This window comes from Coturnix japonica, chromosome 1 (genome assembly GCF_001577835.2).
Source record: "Coturnix japonica isolate 7356 chromosome 1, Coturnix japonica 2.1, whole genome shotgun sequence".
Taxonomy (NCBI): domain Eukaryota; kingdom Metazoa; phylum Chordata; class Aves; order Galliformes; family Phasianidae; genus Coturnix; species Coturnix japonica.
The window spans coordinates 12,771,640-12,784,845 of NC_029516.1; the positions used below are offsets into that span (position 1 = coordinate 12,771,640).

Genomic DNA, 13,206 nt, shown 5'->3' on the forward strand with positions numbered 1-13,206 from the left:
ATACTCTCAGAGTGTGTTAGAAATTTGGAAGCAATGAAACGCACCGGGTAGACTGCGTGTTTTAGATCACAGATTGTAAAAATACATGCAGATGAAATAAAATGCAAACAGCTGTGAGAAATGGAGGGAAAACTGAAGCAGAGAGCGTAATAAAATTAAGTGTTGCTATGCAGTTAATTCTGTTATCGTTTGACCGGATTATATTTTCTAGAAATGAAAACACAACACAAGTCTCAAGCAGCCCGTGTAAATATAAAAGCCCTTCTCAGTGCCATTAAATGCAAATGCTGCTCAGTAAAAATAGTTCATAAATCCTTAGTGCAAACGTTCACAGCCTGCAAATTGTAAGAGTGAGCCGTGTTGTTCATGCAGGCCAAGGGTTTGGCCAAGTCCAGCTTCACGTAAAACAACAAACTGCGCTCCTGGCGCTGCGGTTTGGTAACTGTGTGTTTAACACCGTCCCGCCTGCTTCAGCACTTGACATTTAGCAGAAACAAACTGAGAAGGTGCCCAGTGACCCCTGCCCTTCTCCTGCTGCCTTCAGAGCCAGGAACGTGCTCAGGCACTGCCATTACCTGCCTGTCTGCAGCAGGAGGGTTGTTCTGGCAGAACATTGAGCAAATGGGGATACCAGTTGAGGGGGATGATGCAGTGTTGCCCAGTAGGAAAACAGTACTGCGGGGAAATGGTAAGAAAAGGACTTCCCATAGGCTAGCTAGACCTGCTTGGGCTGTAAAAAAACCTCGGCTCTCACAGTAAGATCTAAAAAGTCAGGTTTCAGATTTCCTTTGGGAATTTTTCCAGTGTAATCTTTATAAAGCCTTCTCAGAGCTGTATCTGTATCACTGTGACTGGAAAAATGCAGTGTAAAATACAGAAAAAAAACTGTTTCCAGAGATGCTTTAACTCAGTAAACTAAGTTCAGGGACCTCTGAAACGGCAGTGTCTGTGTGACCTGGTAGGTCATCCTCACTCCTGAACTGGGCCTGGGAGTTATGTGGGAGTGTGTCTGTGTGCCCAAGCCAAATTCCAGTGCTTCCCCAGTTTGCTGGGATCACTGACAGTGCTCCAGAGCAGGCTGCTCTCCTTACCACTCTTCCATCTTTTTGTTCAGAAATAGTTTTGTGCAAGAGCTGGCATACAATCATGGCATAGAGCAAAAAGTTGCTTGGGGTTTAATTCTTTCCCCCTGTTCCAGGGACTCGCCTTGCTCTCCTACCTTCTCAAGGCATTTTGCTGCTTGTATTGGTCCTTGTAGGACTGATTTCTCCCTTTTGACATCAGCTCTCTTTCTTTTTGCCTTTTTTTCTGGAAGCCCTCTCGTGCTAATCAAACCTGGGTGGGTTTTCCAGGAGACAGAAGGTGGAAGGCAGCAGGAGGCTGGCAAGAAGCCAGGCAGTGATAATGCTGCTGTGTCTGCTCCCAGCCCGTGGCACTGCAAGCATCCCGCTGGACCAGCTCTTTCATTAGCCATTCATCATATTCACAAACGAGCCCTTTGCTCTCAGAGTATTTTGAAGAATAGAAAGCCTGGAAGGAAAGTCTAGGCTGCCTAATTGCATGGTGGCTCTGGGGTCTCTTACATATATCCAAATGCCACTGCCATTGCAATATGCCTCCCAGCAAATAGCTGCTTGTCAGCAGAGCACAGACGGTGCTACTTTACCTGTGTACGGCACTTTGAAACCCCTGACTGTGGCATGTTGTGGTTGTGCTGTCACCTCACTGTCACGGTCTGCTGTGCAAGTGTGTGTGTGTACCTAACATTTACAACAACCAAACCCCAGAGTCGGTTCTAGGAATTGATCCAGCTGGTGTTTCAGTGTTAGAAAATGCTCTGTTTTGCCTAGTTTCCTGGGGATTTTTCCAGTAGCTGGTTTAATCAGTCCTGCTGGTAGCCTGTCAGCCCCAGGCAGTGTTTTGGCACTGCGTGTTATTCCAACATAAAGCTGGAGCAACCTTGGAGGGCCATGGGCTGCACGCTGTGAGGCTAACCCAGCTTGGCTGCTGCTGCAGAGGCATAAATCCACTGTAACTTCCTCTCTTCAGCCCTTCTGCACTGAGCACACAACAAATTCTTGGCCATACAGAGTGCCTAACAGTTTTACCTTCTCCATGCTTTCCTTTTAGCATCCAGGACAGTTTTTGGTGTTTTTTTTTATTGGAGCTCCTTCAAGAGTGTATATATAGACTTGGCACATAACGTATTCAGACATAGTTTACATTAAGTTGTAAATTTCAAGCACCCAATTAAAATGTGTGTTGTTAAGGGAAGGCAGAATTTAGGAACTAAGCGTTTTGACAGAACTTTCCATGGAGCTTCACTTGTGCTTTTATTAAGCTGGTATAAATCAAGAATAACTTTCTGGAAGTCATGAACCAAAAAATGGGTGCGATTGAGCATCTCTCAAAGGAATATAGGGCTCTGGCTGAGCACTGCCAGAGAACAGACTGGGAGAACAGGCCCCAGGACTGACCAAACCTGGACAGTTCTTCGATGTCTCTGATTAATTTTTGCTCATGTCTTACATGGAAAGTATAAACCTAAAGTTCCCCACGCTAGTGACACTCCTCTTGACCTGCTCACAGTGGATGAACTCCTCAGCAGCTTTCTTTTTAAATCTCTTTTTTTGGAACATGCTAATTGCTGAGTGAGAAAGGCTTGATGGCTTGGCACAAGACTCAAGAGGCGTGGGAGATGCCACCACTGAATCCTGATGGCATGTCAGCGTGCCATGAGCTGCTCATTGCTTGCTTCTGTCTGGCCACTTTGCTTCCACTTAGACCCCTCCACTAAAAAACAAATGTTCTCGTCTGATTTTCGTGATAGCATCATCACCAGAGGCTCATTTCAGTGCGGAGCCCAAGGACTGGCAGCGGGGTTCTGACAGCAGTGCTTGGCCCCAGGCCTGCTGGCTGAGAGTGCAGCCATGATCGTCCATGTGCCCGCAGCCAGCCTGTGGCGCTGCCTGCCCAGCTCACACACGGCTGTGTCCTTTCACACTCACAAGACCCTGACAAGCCTCTGTCCAAAGCTCTGCGCAGCTGGCAGCCAGCCTGCTTGTGATTTTCCAGTGACACGTGTTCAGCAACGGCTGCCGTTAGCTTTGGCAGATGCAAGGAAAACATTTTGTAACCCTGGAAAATCCCCAGTACTCACACTCCATCTGACTGCTAAGAGCATCCTTCTCCAATGGCATCTTTAGGCTGAGAAGCATCAAATAGAGTGAGCAATTGTCTCTAGCCTTAGAAGGAATAAGGGCAGGGACAGAAGAAGGAAAAAGAAATTCTCTTCAAGAATTTCATGGTATTATTTCTCTTTAAAAGTACTAAAACCCCAGTTAGTCCTCAGAACCATTCAGCTTTCAAGCCGTGCTGTTGACTTAAAAATCAGATACATCTGATTCCATTTGTCTTCTGATTTTTTACCTTTAGGAGGTGGCATTTGCCAGCTTTTCTTTGCAGTCTCGATGGCTGGAAACTTTCATTGTAGCGGAAGCTGAGATGCTCATATAATCATATGACTGCAGAAGTTGGGGACTAAGGATCACATTGCATGCCATGGGACTAGCAATCAGCCTGTTGGCTGCACTGCAGCATTTCCCTGGAGAGCTCGTCCCGCTGCGATTAATGTCCCGAAGATAATGTACAAGGTGGCAGATGAGCTGGAGGAGTGATCTAAAGGTCACATCCAGCCCTGTGCGATGAGCCAGCACAGGCCAATGGATCACATACCTTTCAAGTAGGACCTCTACACATAGGCTGGGCTGACATTCACATTGACCTCAAGGCTGGATAGAATTTCATTCAAAGTGCATTCAGAAGACCCGACATCTCTGCTGGTGATGCTGAAATGAGTGGAAGTCGAATCTCAGAACTAGAAAAGGGTTTGTACCTTCTTTTTCTCCCCCCCCCCCCCCTTTTTTTTTCTCTTTGTCTTGTTTCGTTTTGTTAGGTGGCATTCACTCTAACTCCCTCTTCCATGGACCAGAAATCGTACCTCATACAGAAAGTAACTTTTGGATGAAGGTAACAGTACAATACACACACACAGAGGAAGGGATCATACGAAATGTCTTGATGAATGTGTGTTACATATATGTTACATACACGTATAGAAGTGAATATATTTCCTTTTTGCGTGTGTTCAAAGAAAATGTTGTAGTTTTTTTATTATCAAAGCAGATTTTATTCAGAAATTTTCCTAATCTGATAATAAGAATAGATTAAAAGGTCATCAGCCTCAAAACAGAATATTTTAGATCCAACAGTGTAAGTAAAAAGTGCCTTATTTCAAGTGCCCTATTAAGAAAATCAGTCTTTGCTATGGGAATCGCACTCAGCACTCTAACAGCACAGAATACTGACCAGGAGCTTGAGGCAGATGGAGGCAGCAGAGCCCTCATAGCTGCAGAGCCATTCATGACTTTGACCACCAACACCACAAGGGCTGTGTTGGGCCGAGGAGGTCACACTGCACTCAGGCACTGCTTCCTGCTCCAGCACACAGTGCAAGGGCACATAGCCTGGGGCCAGAGCTTGTGCAAAGGCTTGTGAGGGAGCAGGTGGTGACCGCGAGTTTTGCAACCAACTGGCAGGACACTTCTGTATTTCCATCTGAGGTTGGGACACTGAGATGCCCTTGCCAATAACCCTCATAGACATCAATGACGAAACACTCAAAGACACTATCTCTCTTGGGAGATGTTAGTTCTTTTATCTTAGTGAAATTATTATTGTTATTATTAAGGGAAAAAAAAGCAAGGAGAGGAAGAAGGAGGCTCGAATCCCGAGGGTTGGACTCAATGATCTCTAAGGTCCCTTCCAACCCACACGAGACTATGATACTATGATGATATGAATGTCAGTAGGTTTTGTTGTTGTTTCTCTCCGCTATTTGCACAACCACTAGAGGGCTTTGTCATGCTCTGGAGCGATTTGGTTGAAGAATGAGCTGAAGGTTGGATTTCTTATCCCCATTTCCATTGACTCTTCCAGGAGGAAAGGGCACATGCTACAAGAAGGGCCCTCAGTTAATCCAGGGCACCAGAAGACTGCCATGACTGCGTGCTTCTGGGGAAGGCATTTGGAGCAACCATAAAGAGGGCATTTGGGACACGTTTTGCCTTTCCCATGGCAGAGAATGGGGTGAAGTGTCCTGGTGCAGGGTGGGGTGATAAGCACAGCTGTGGTTTTGCACAAAAATAAAATGTGGAGCGGTGGAACAAGCTCAGACAGGAAATCACTTATTTCCTTGTGCTGCTGCTATGACAGCAGTGTTGATGTTGGATCTTCCCTAGGTGAAAAATAAAAAGCAAGTTCAACCAAAATAGGGCCCGATTCCTGTAAGGATGAGCCACTGCCTCCTCTGCAAGGTGGTTTTCTGCAGCCCTTGGGCTCAGAGCATCAACCATGCAAACTGTCAGAGGTGGATGGTAGCACATTTATCATCCTTTATCTACAAGATGCACAGCTCTGAGTAGGAAAAAACTGTGATTTAATTGTTTGGTTGAACACAGTAAGGAACAAGGAGGGATTTTCCAATAATATCTGAGGTGGTTTCATTCCTGTTGCCCTTGAGATGCAGATTTATTGTCTGGTCACTCGATGGCAGCTGCTTGCACTCTTAACTCCTCTGGTGCCTTGGGAAAGAGGGTAACAGTTTTTAGTGACCACAAAGTCTCATGTCATTTCATGAGGGAACACTTGGGATTTCCAGGCACCAGAGTGTGCTCTGCCGTAGTTTTCACTGTAGCCTTTGTGCTTCCTCTGAGAAGATGCTGTGTGCGCTCTGCTCAGCCCATTGGCAAAAAGGACAAACCTCATCGTGGTTCTTCTTCCCTTGCAATTTTCTCTTACCGTGTTGCCTAAGAAAGACAAGTCAAAAAGCGCTGTTGTTTCATCAGCCTTTCCCTTCTGGCACCACAGGCAAATTTGAACTTTCCAACAAAGTCGAAGCAGAGAATATTTGTGAGGTTGTGTGGCAGCAGCTGACTGCAGAGGAAAATCAATGCTCCACATCAAAACAGCTCAATAGCCTCATGCACACCCACAGAGGTTTTCTCTCCAGATGCTATGCTTCATCCTGGTAACATTTCCAGTTGTCATTACGAACCTGAGTTCTGTGTTTCACCTGCAAACAATTCAGTGTATTTGCTGAATTGAATAATATTGGCGTATTTGCAGTCTCAGGTCAATCCACCTTCTTAAAAACGTGTGGAAGAGCAGAGCAGACCTACACCAAAGAGCTGAGGATTTTGTGATACAGCATTCAGGGGACTGCACCAGTGTGCATCTACTGACTCAAAGGAGCGTATATCTGTTGTACAGAGATCTGTATGAGACCCGAGCTGCGGGTGGTGACTGTGTAGGCTGGGAGATGCATGTCTCCTGCAGGAGAGGCACCATTTGTCACTGGTTTCCTCTGGAACATCAAGCCATTGACTGAAACACTTCGGGTGCTACCATCAAGCCAACTCCTTATCCTTATCCACCCAGTGGTCTTCATCTTCCTATGTCATCTGGATGAGACAAAGGGTGACTTTTGCAGAATTACAAAACGTTTTACTGTTGTAGACCTAATAAGAAGTGGCTTGCAAAACCACCAGTAACAACAGCCAACCAGACAAAACCCAAGGGATTCCAACTGAAAGGCAAAGCCAAGTGTGAGACAGGGTACCTGTCACAGCTGGGCGTTATAAAGCTGAAGAGACCAATCAAATCAGCCCCAAAGCTGCTGGGTTGGGTCTGTTGTTTTTATAGCAGGTTGATTGTCCTGGGAGCTTTGTGGCTCCTGCAGGGTGAGTTCAAGTTCATGATATGAGCTTTTATGTCATGCCTTCAGTGTGCCACGGGGCAGAAGGCCAAAGGTGGCGTCATTTCACACAGCTGGGAAGTGCATTTAGCACTGCTCCAGTGCAGGCTCTGGAAGGTGTTATTTCAGGGTGAAGCGGTTTTGTTTTGTTTTGTTTTTTGCTTTTAAAAAACAATTTTTTGGTCCAAAATTAGACTGAATGTAATTGGCTTTGTGTGTTTTCTCAAATCTTTCTCTGCTGTGGAAAGTGGAGGGTGAAAAGAAAGGAAATACAGTTTACTCGCTTATCTGTAATGATTTCCTTTGGTTTCCCCTACCCATCAGTCATCCTCACCATATTTCCTGGAAAAGAATACTTTTAGCAGAGGGCAGGATTTGGACTGAACCTCACACTAGTGTTAGCCCAGCACGTATCCTTTTGGGGGGGAAAATTCAGTAGGAAAACTACTACGCCTTCTAGCTTTTTAGCGGAACAAGCCATGCCTTCAGTGCAAAGCATTTTCTTTGTTTTCATTTGACTTTTGTGGAAGGGGAGAGAGCCAGAAATGCTTCACCTGTTTCTTTGAAGCTGCACCATTTAGAGGAAATGAAACCAAACCATCCAATAGCAGCAGATCAGTGTAACAGGGACAAACAAGAGCAAGCCAACATCTCACCCATCCTCCCCATGCCACGTAGACAAACCATCCGGTGGCTGTGTCCCACCTTCCAGCTGTGGAGGAAATACTAAGGCAGAACGATTGCCTGATAGGCTTCTGTCAGTTTAAACATTTTTGTTTTAAATCGTGAAAAAATACCTCATTTTTATTTCAGTTCCATTTATCATTTCTACTTCTTCTATTGCTTCAACCGTAGCTGTGAATGAAGTTTCTGTCTGAAAAGTTGTGCTGACAAACTCAGCAGTTCTGCAGTCTCAGAACTTAGCATCCAACAGTCCCCCAAGTGGGCAGATCCATTGAAACCAAGCCTTCCTGCCAGCAGTTCTGTAACAAACTGGCATTTTTCAAGGAAAAATATGCTTCACAGGAGAAGTTCCAGCTCTTTTTGCCCAAATCATTGTATAAAGGCTTTCATAACAGTCAAAAGGTCAGTTTGTTTTTTCCAAGAAAGAAAGTTCATATTTTCTACTAATCTCTAACAGGAGAGGAGGTAAAAACAGGTAAACACTCATATTTTGGTAGCAAAAATTGCACATTTAGGCCCTTCATACATTTGAAGCACCGCTGAAAAAGAAAGTAGCTTAAGGTGTGGGTAGCTGGACTGGGGTACCTGGAGCTTTTCCCAGGGCTCTACTCTTGGGCTGTCAGCTCTGGAGCCTGCAAGTGCTGCTTAGAGTGATTTGTTAACACCTGGGCTCACTTAAAATGCATAGATCATGACCTGCTGTGGGATGTTTGACACCGAAACCCATGCATCACCCAATGATGTGTGGGGGAATTACATTCTTTGCTTGAAGCAAGAATCTTCTTGCTTGCAAATGGAGCATGGGAGTTGGCTTCCAGATAAACAGAGGGAATGATCAGTTCAGACTGGACTTCCCCTGGCTCCATGCTTATTCTTCTCAGTCATGGCAACCTTGAGGGCATTTCCAAAGCTGCTGGTGGTGCTCCGCTCACTGAGGCTCAGCAAGGAGCCCCATTTTTCAGGCACTGTTTGGACCCTTGCTGGCAGCACAGGGTATATATGCACTCCTCCCCACACATCTTGTTCCCAGCAGAAAGTCCCAAGTCACAAACAACTGAAAATAGCAAAATGATCTCATAGATCAGTTGCTAAAAATACAGAGAAGACTCTAGTTACAAACACTGTGGTCTACTGGTTTATTATTCAAGTGGCAGAAGAAAGCATCACAGAATCCTGGATTCTGCCACTTCTGGAATAATTTTCCCTTTCTGGTGTTGCCTGTGTCCTTTCCCAAGCAGCACTGAGCTCACACTGAACCTACTAGAGGCCCTTATGCAGAAGGCAGTGTGGGGAGGAGGAGGGCACATCTCATGTGGGCCACAACCTTCACCCAGAGGTACCCTTGTTGCAAACCTGCTCCAACAGCACAGAGAAACCTCACACACAGATCTGAGATGGCCAGCGTCTCCCTAGAGGACATGATCCCTATAAAACACCCATGGGTGCAATAGTGTTGGCCAGCAGCCTGATGCTGCTTAAGGACCCCGTGCACTTTTAGCATGGATGGTGGCAGGAGAGGAGTTGCTGTGGGGGCAGCTCCTTGCTCATGCAGCTTGGAAGCCTAAAGGTCAGTGGCAAAAGCACACTGTGCAGGACTCCTCTGGCTTTTCTAGGTGCAAGCAGAGGGAGCCTGGCTACAAACACAAATGTACCTTGCCAAGGCAGTTTGGCACGGAGGGATGCATCATGCTTGATGATTTCCCTTTCCTGCTCACACCTGATGAGCAGGAGGTTTCCACACCTGGGGTAGGTCTAACTTACTGCCTTGAATTTCACCCTGGTGTCAGCCATACGCTCACTCTGGCAGTGCCAACGCCACAGTGGTACTGTGGCACTCTGGTCCCAGAGCTGCCCACTGCTTCCCATAGGCTGCTGGAGCTCAGGGCCTGGCAGGACAGCATGGCAGGGGCTGCAGTTGGAATCTGCTCCAAGCAAAAGCCTGTGAGTGATTTCACAGCCTCCATGGAGTTGCGCAATGGGGCTGCAGTGGGTGTTTGAGCCCTTCTGCAGAAGAATAAAATTCCAGCCCACATCCCAGGACCCCATTCCAGCCTATCTGGAGCCCCTGTCCCCTCTTGGCAAGGCTGATTTAAAGCAGGCATTTGCGCAGGGAGAGACAAGCTGCCAGGTGAGAGCTGTGCAGGGCAGGAGCAGGACAGCCCTGTGGTTGTGGGCTCCTCTTCCCGTGTGACATTATCAAGCGAACTCAGGCTGCCAAATATTTCCAGCACATTCTTTACCTGAAGGTATTTCCTTTCATAATTAGGAATTGCGGCAGAAACGAGGATTTGGCGAGCAGCACTTCCTGCTCAAAGCTAAACGGAGGAGGAGATCCTAAATGGGGAATATCATCCATAACCTTCCAGTTCAGAGCACTTTAATGGCCAGTAGTGACAAAGGGAATTAATAGAGCGTGGGTCTGAAAGCTGTTGTCTTTTTAATAATGGGAGTGCCTATAACAAAAACCATCATGGTATAACGTTCATTCCTCCAGCGCATTAATAAAGTATTGTGTTTGGTTTGAAAAACCTGTATAGCATACAGTTACCAGGGAATTAGCTATAATGGGTCAAGAAAAGGTTCTTTCACTGATATCTCATCACTGATTCACATATTGATCACTGGAGACCAACAACTTGCATGACCACTTTTAGCACAGGTGCCAAAAGGTCTTTTTGCTGCAATTCAGTTTATCAGTGAACAGGGCAGTGACATAAAACATCTGCTGGCAAAGGCTGTGGAAGACATGGAAACTGGGAGGTAGTGAAGAGGAGGAAGACGGGTTACTGTTGTGCAAAGCTGCCTTGCCTGGCTGCAGTCCCAAGGCACCCACTGACAGGTAGCTGAATTCCAACTTATGCAACACCAGAGACAGACATGCAGACTTTCTTGGCAAGCAAGAATTCAGAGACAGATTTAAGTGTAATCATAGATGATCACTTCAGCAGAAGCTGCCAGTCAGGTGGCAGCCGATTACACAACTCTTCGTGTACAAAATGAAGCTACCAGGAAGAAATGGGGCAAGGACGGATCCCTTCTCACATCTGTGAAAACTCAGAGGACTTTAGTGGTTTGAAGTTGGACAAACTCAGCCTTGAAACTGCAGTGTTAGGAAGGAAGCTACTGGGACAACTCCACACAGTATTTCAAGAGGAAATTATGTATGAGAATTCAGTTCTCTGAAAGAATCAGCACGAGTGTAATAAGGGAGATCCTGTAATGTCACTTACCTTAATTCCAGCAAGCCATACCACAAGGTTTCTTATCAGAAGTCTTTAAAGGATCATAGAATCACCAAGGTTGGAAGAGACCTCTAAGATCATCCAGTCCAACCGTCCACCTATCAGCAATATTTCCCCACTAAACCACGTCCCAGAATCCCAGAATCCCAGAATCACAGAATGTGATTCCAAGGCCTCGATGTGTTTCATGTACTGAGGGGCCCAAACTTAAGAAGCTAAGAAGTTCTGTAAAATGAGGGGAGGTCTGTGGATCCAAAGATAGGAAATAAATAGAGTAGAAAAAGTACTCAGCTTTCACAGACAGGAGTGGAGTTTCTCAGTGATCTGTGCTGTAACTCACAGTGCTCTACATGTTATGAAACAGTCTGGAGAAGGATGAGTAAGTAGGAGATGCTGGAGCTGCTGAGTTATTTGAGGTAATAAAGATGTGCCCCGATTGTGAAGAATTGCAGAAGGATCTTATGAAATGTTGTGACTCCAAATTAAATTTGGAGATGAAATCCAGTGTAGATAAATATAAACTGATGGGCATAAGACATAATCCTACTTTACATGTGAAATGATACATTATGAGTCACCTACTACCAGCTACACACAAAATCTTGGAGTTGAGAAACCAGCATTATTAAAATGTCAGTACAAAGCTGACGAGCGCTAAAAGCAAGCAAACAAGAAAACATGAAAAAGCAGGGACTGTAACACTAAACTTAAAGCCAGTTGGATTTCTGTTAGAAAAGGTTCAGGGAGAGACAAGAAAAATACAGAGCAGTAAAGAACTTCTGTGCAACGAATAACTGTAGGTTGGGACACTTCAGCCTGCAGTGGGACTACAGCACAGATCTATGTACAACACAGATCTGTGTACACCTGAATGGGGCAGGAAGGTGAAACCTGCCATCGCCTTTTCCAAAGGGAAGAATTAAATGGCACAAGAACGTAGCAGTTGGCAGTTAAGGAGCAGCTGCAGAAATCACGCAATGTGAGTATCCAGCCACATTTTAGTAGTCCCTAGAAAGACTCTAACTGTGTTTTGGCATACGGCATCGTTGCGTGTATGATTTTCAAAAGAACAAGCACTCTTAGCTTTGCCAGACCCAGGTCTTCATTAGCGTGTTCATGACCACAAGCCAGGACATGAAAGGCTGCACGGGGACGGCTTTCTCTTCTGATTTCACTGTGTTAATCTATTTGCTTTGGTCTGAAGGTGTGGTGTAAAGATTGCAAAACTTTGTACGGAGGTGAAATCTTCCTTTTATCTTGTGCAGATTTATCGCTGCAATAAAAGCAAGTAGTGGGCTTCGAGCAACAGTGCTGATGGTGAAGCTGCAAAAAAAGACAGCATGAGATGAATGGCAGCTTTAATGATGTTTGTCGTTGGCATTTGGCTTAACAAGTTGCTATAAGCCTTGAAAAATGGATTAAGGTTAGACTGGTGCACATTAACAGACCACTGCTTTGTTATCACAGGGACACGGCCACACTCCGCTTCGGTTGAACAGCCTCAATGCTTTGCAGCAGATTATAGGATAGACTTGAACCAGCTCAGCTGAGACAGAAATCGCGGGGAGGCACCCTCAATAGAGGGAGATTAGCTGTCAAGCTCTGACCCTTCTGTGAATTATGGACATATCCCTACCCAAAGCCATTTAACCCACAGTTTATCCTCTTAAATTGCTGGATAGACCATCCTTCTGACACCAAAAACCAAGCTGCAATTGCTTACATACAAACCAGGGTGGCATCTTTCAGAACATGGAAAACTCCCTCAAAGGGAAATGTCCTTACTGCTGCTGCTGAAGAATCCGCATCACAACGACCCTCAGAAAACAGCGTTCCTCTTTTCCTTTTGGAGGAAGAGGAAGTTCAAGACTTAGAATGAAAGGAAGCCTTACAAGGCTTAGAGTTCTCACAAATCACCTGACACAAAAGTAATAGTTTTATGAATCTTTTGGTGATAGGAATACTAAGTCATCAGCAAATAAGTCTCTTTGTCATAGAATCATAGAATCCGTAGAGTTGGAAGGGACCTTTAAAGATCACGTAGTCCAGCTCCGTGCAATGAACAGGGACACCACGAGCAAACTACCAAGAACTGGGTCATCAGAACTCACAGTATTCATCAATGAAACATAAGAAAATGTAAGCAGTTAAATATACACATCAATTAAAGTATGTTTGTGTAACACATACAGAGATCCAGAAACCACGTTGTTTCAGATACAATCCCAATTGCTGAAGTTGTACAGTCCAAATGTCCTGACTCTTTTTTTCCTCACATGTAAATCAGCAATGAAGAAAAACATGACGAGTGTTCTTAGATCCTTAACAAGGCCGGCTGTGCTAACAGTCAAAAGAGGGGAAAACAAACATGCTCTCTATGGAGCCATTGCACTTTCAGTAAGCATGACTTTATGGAGCATCTTTAAAGTCAGTGTTTCTTTACTTCTGGTGGCTGAGTTCTTCAGG

At 45.3% G+C, this 13,206-nt stretch overlaps 1 long non-coding RNA gene across 1 annotated transcript; it reads left to right on the plus strand.

Annotated features, from left to right (window-relative positions):
• Positions 1-3,009: 3,009 nt before the first annotated feature.
• LOC107306283 lies at positions 3,010-5,668 on the plus strand. The gene is made up of 3 exons (XR_001552069.2): positions 3,010-3,887; positions 3,992-4,029; positions 4,999-5,668. It is a non-coding gene; the product is annotated as an uncharacterized LOC107306283 (long non-coding RNA).
• Positions 5,669-13,206: the final 7,538 nt, after the last annotated feature.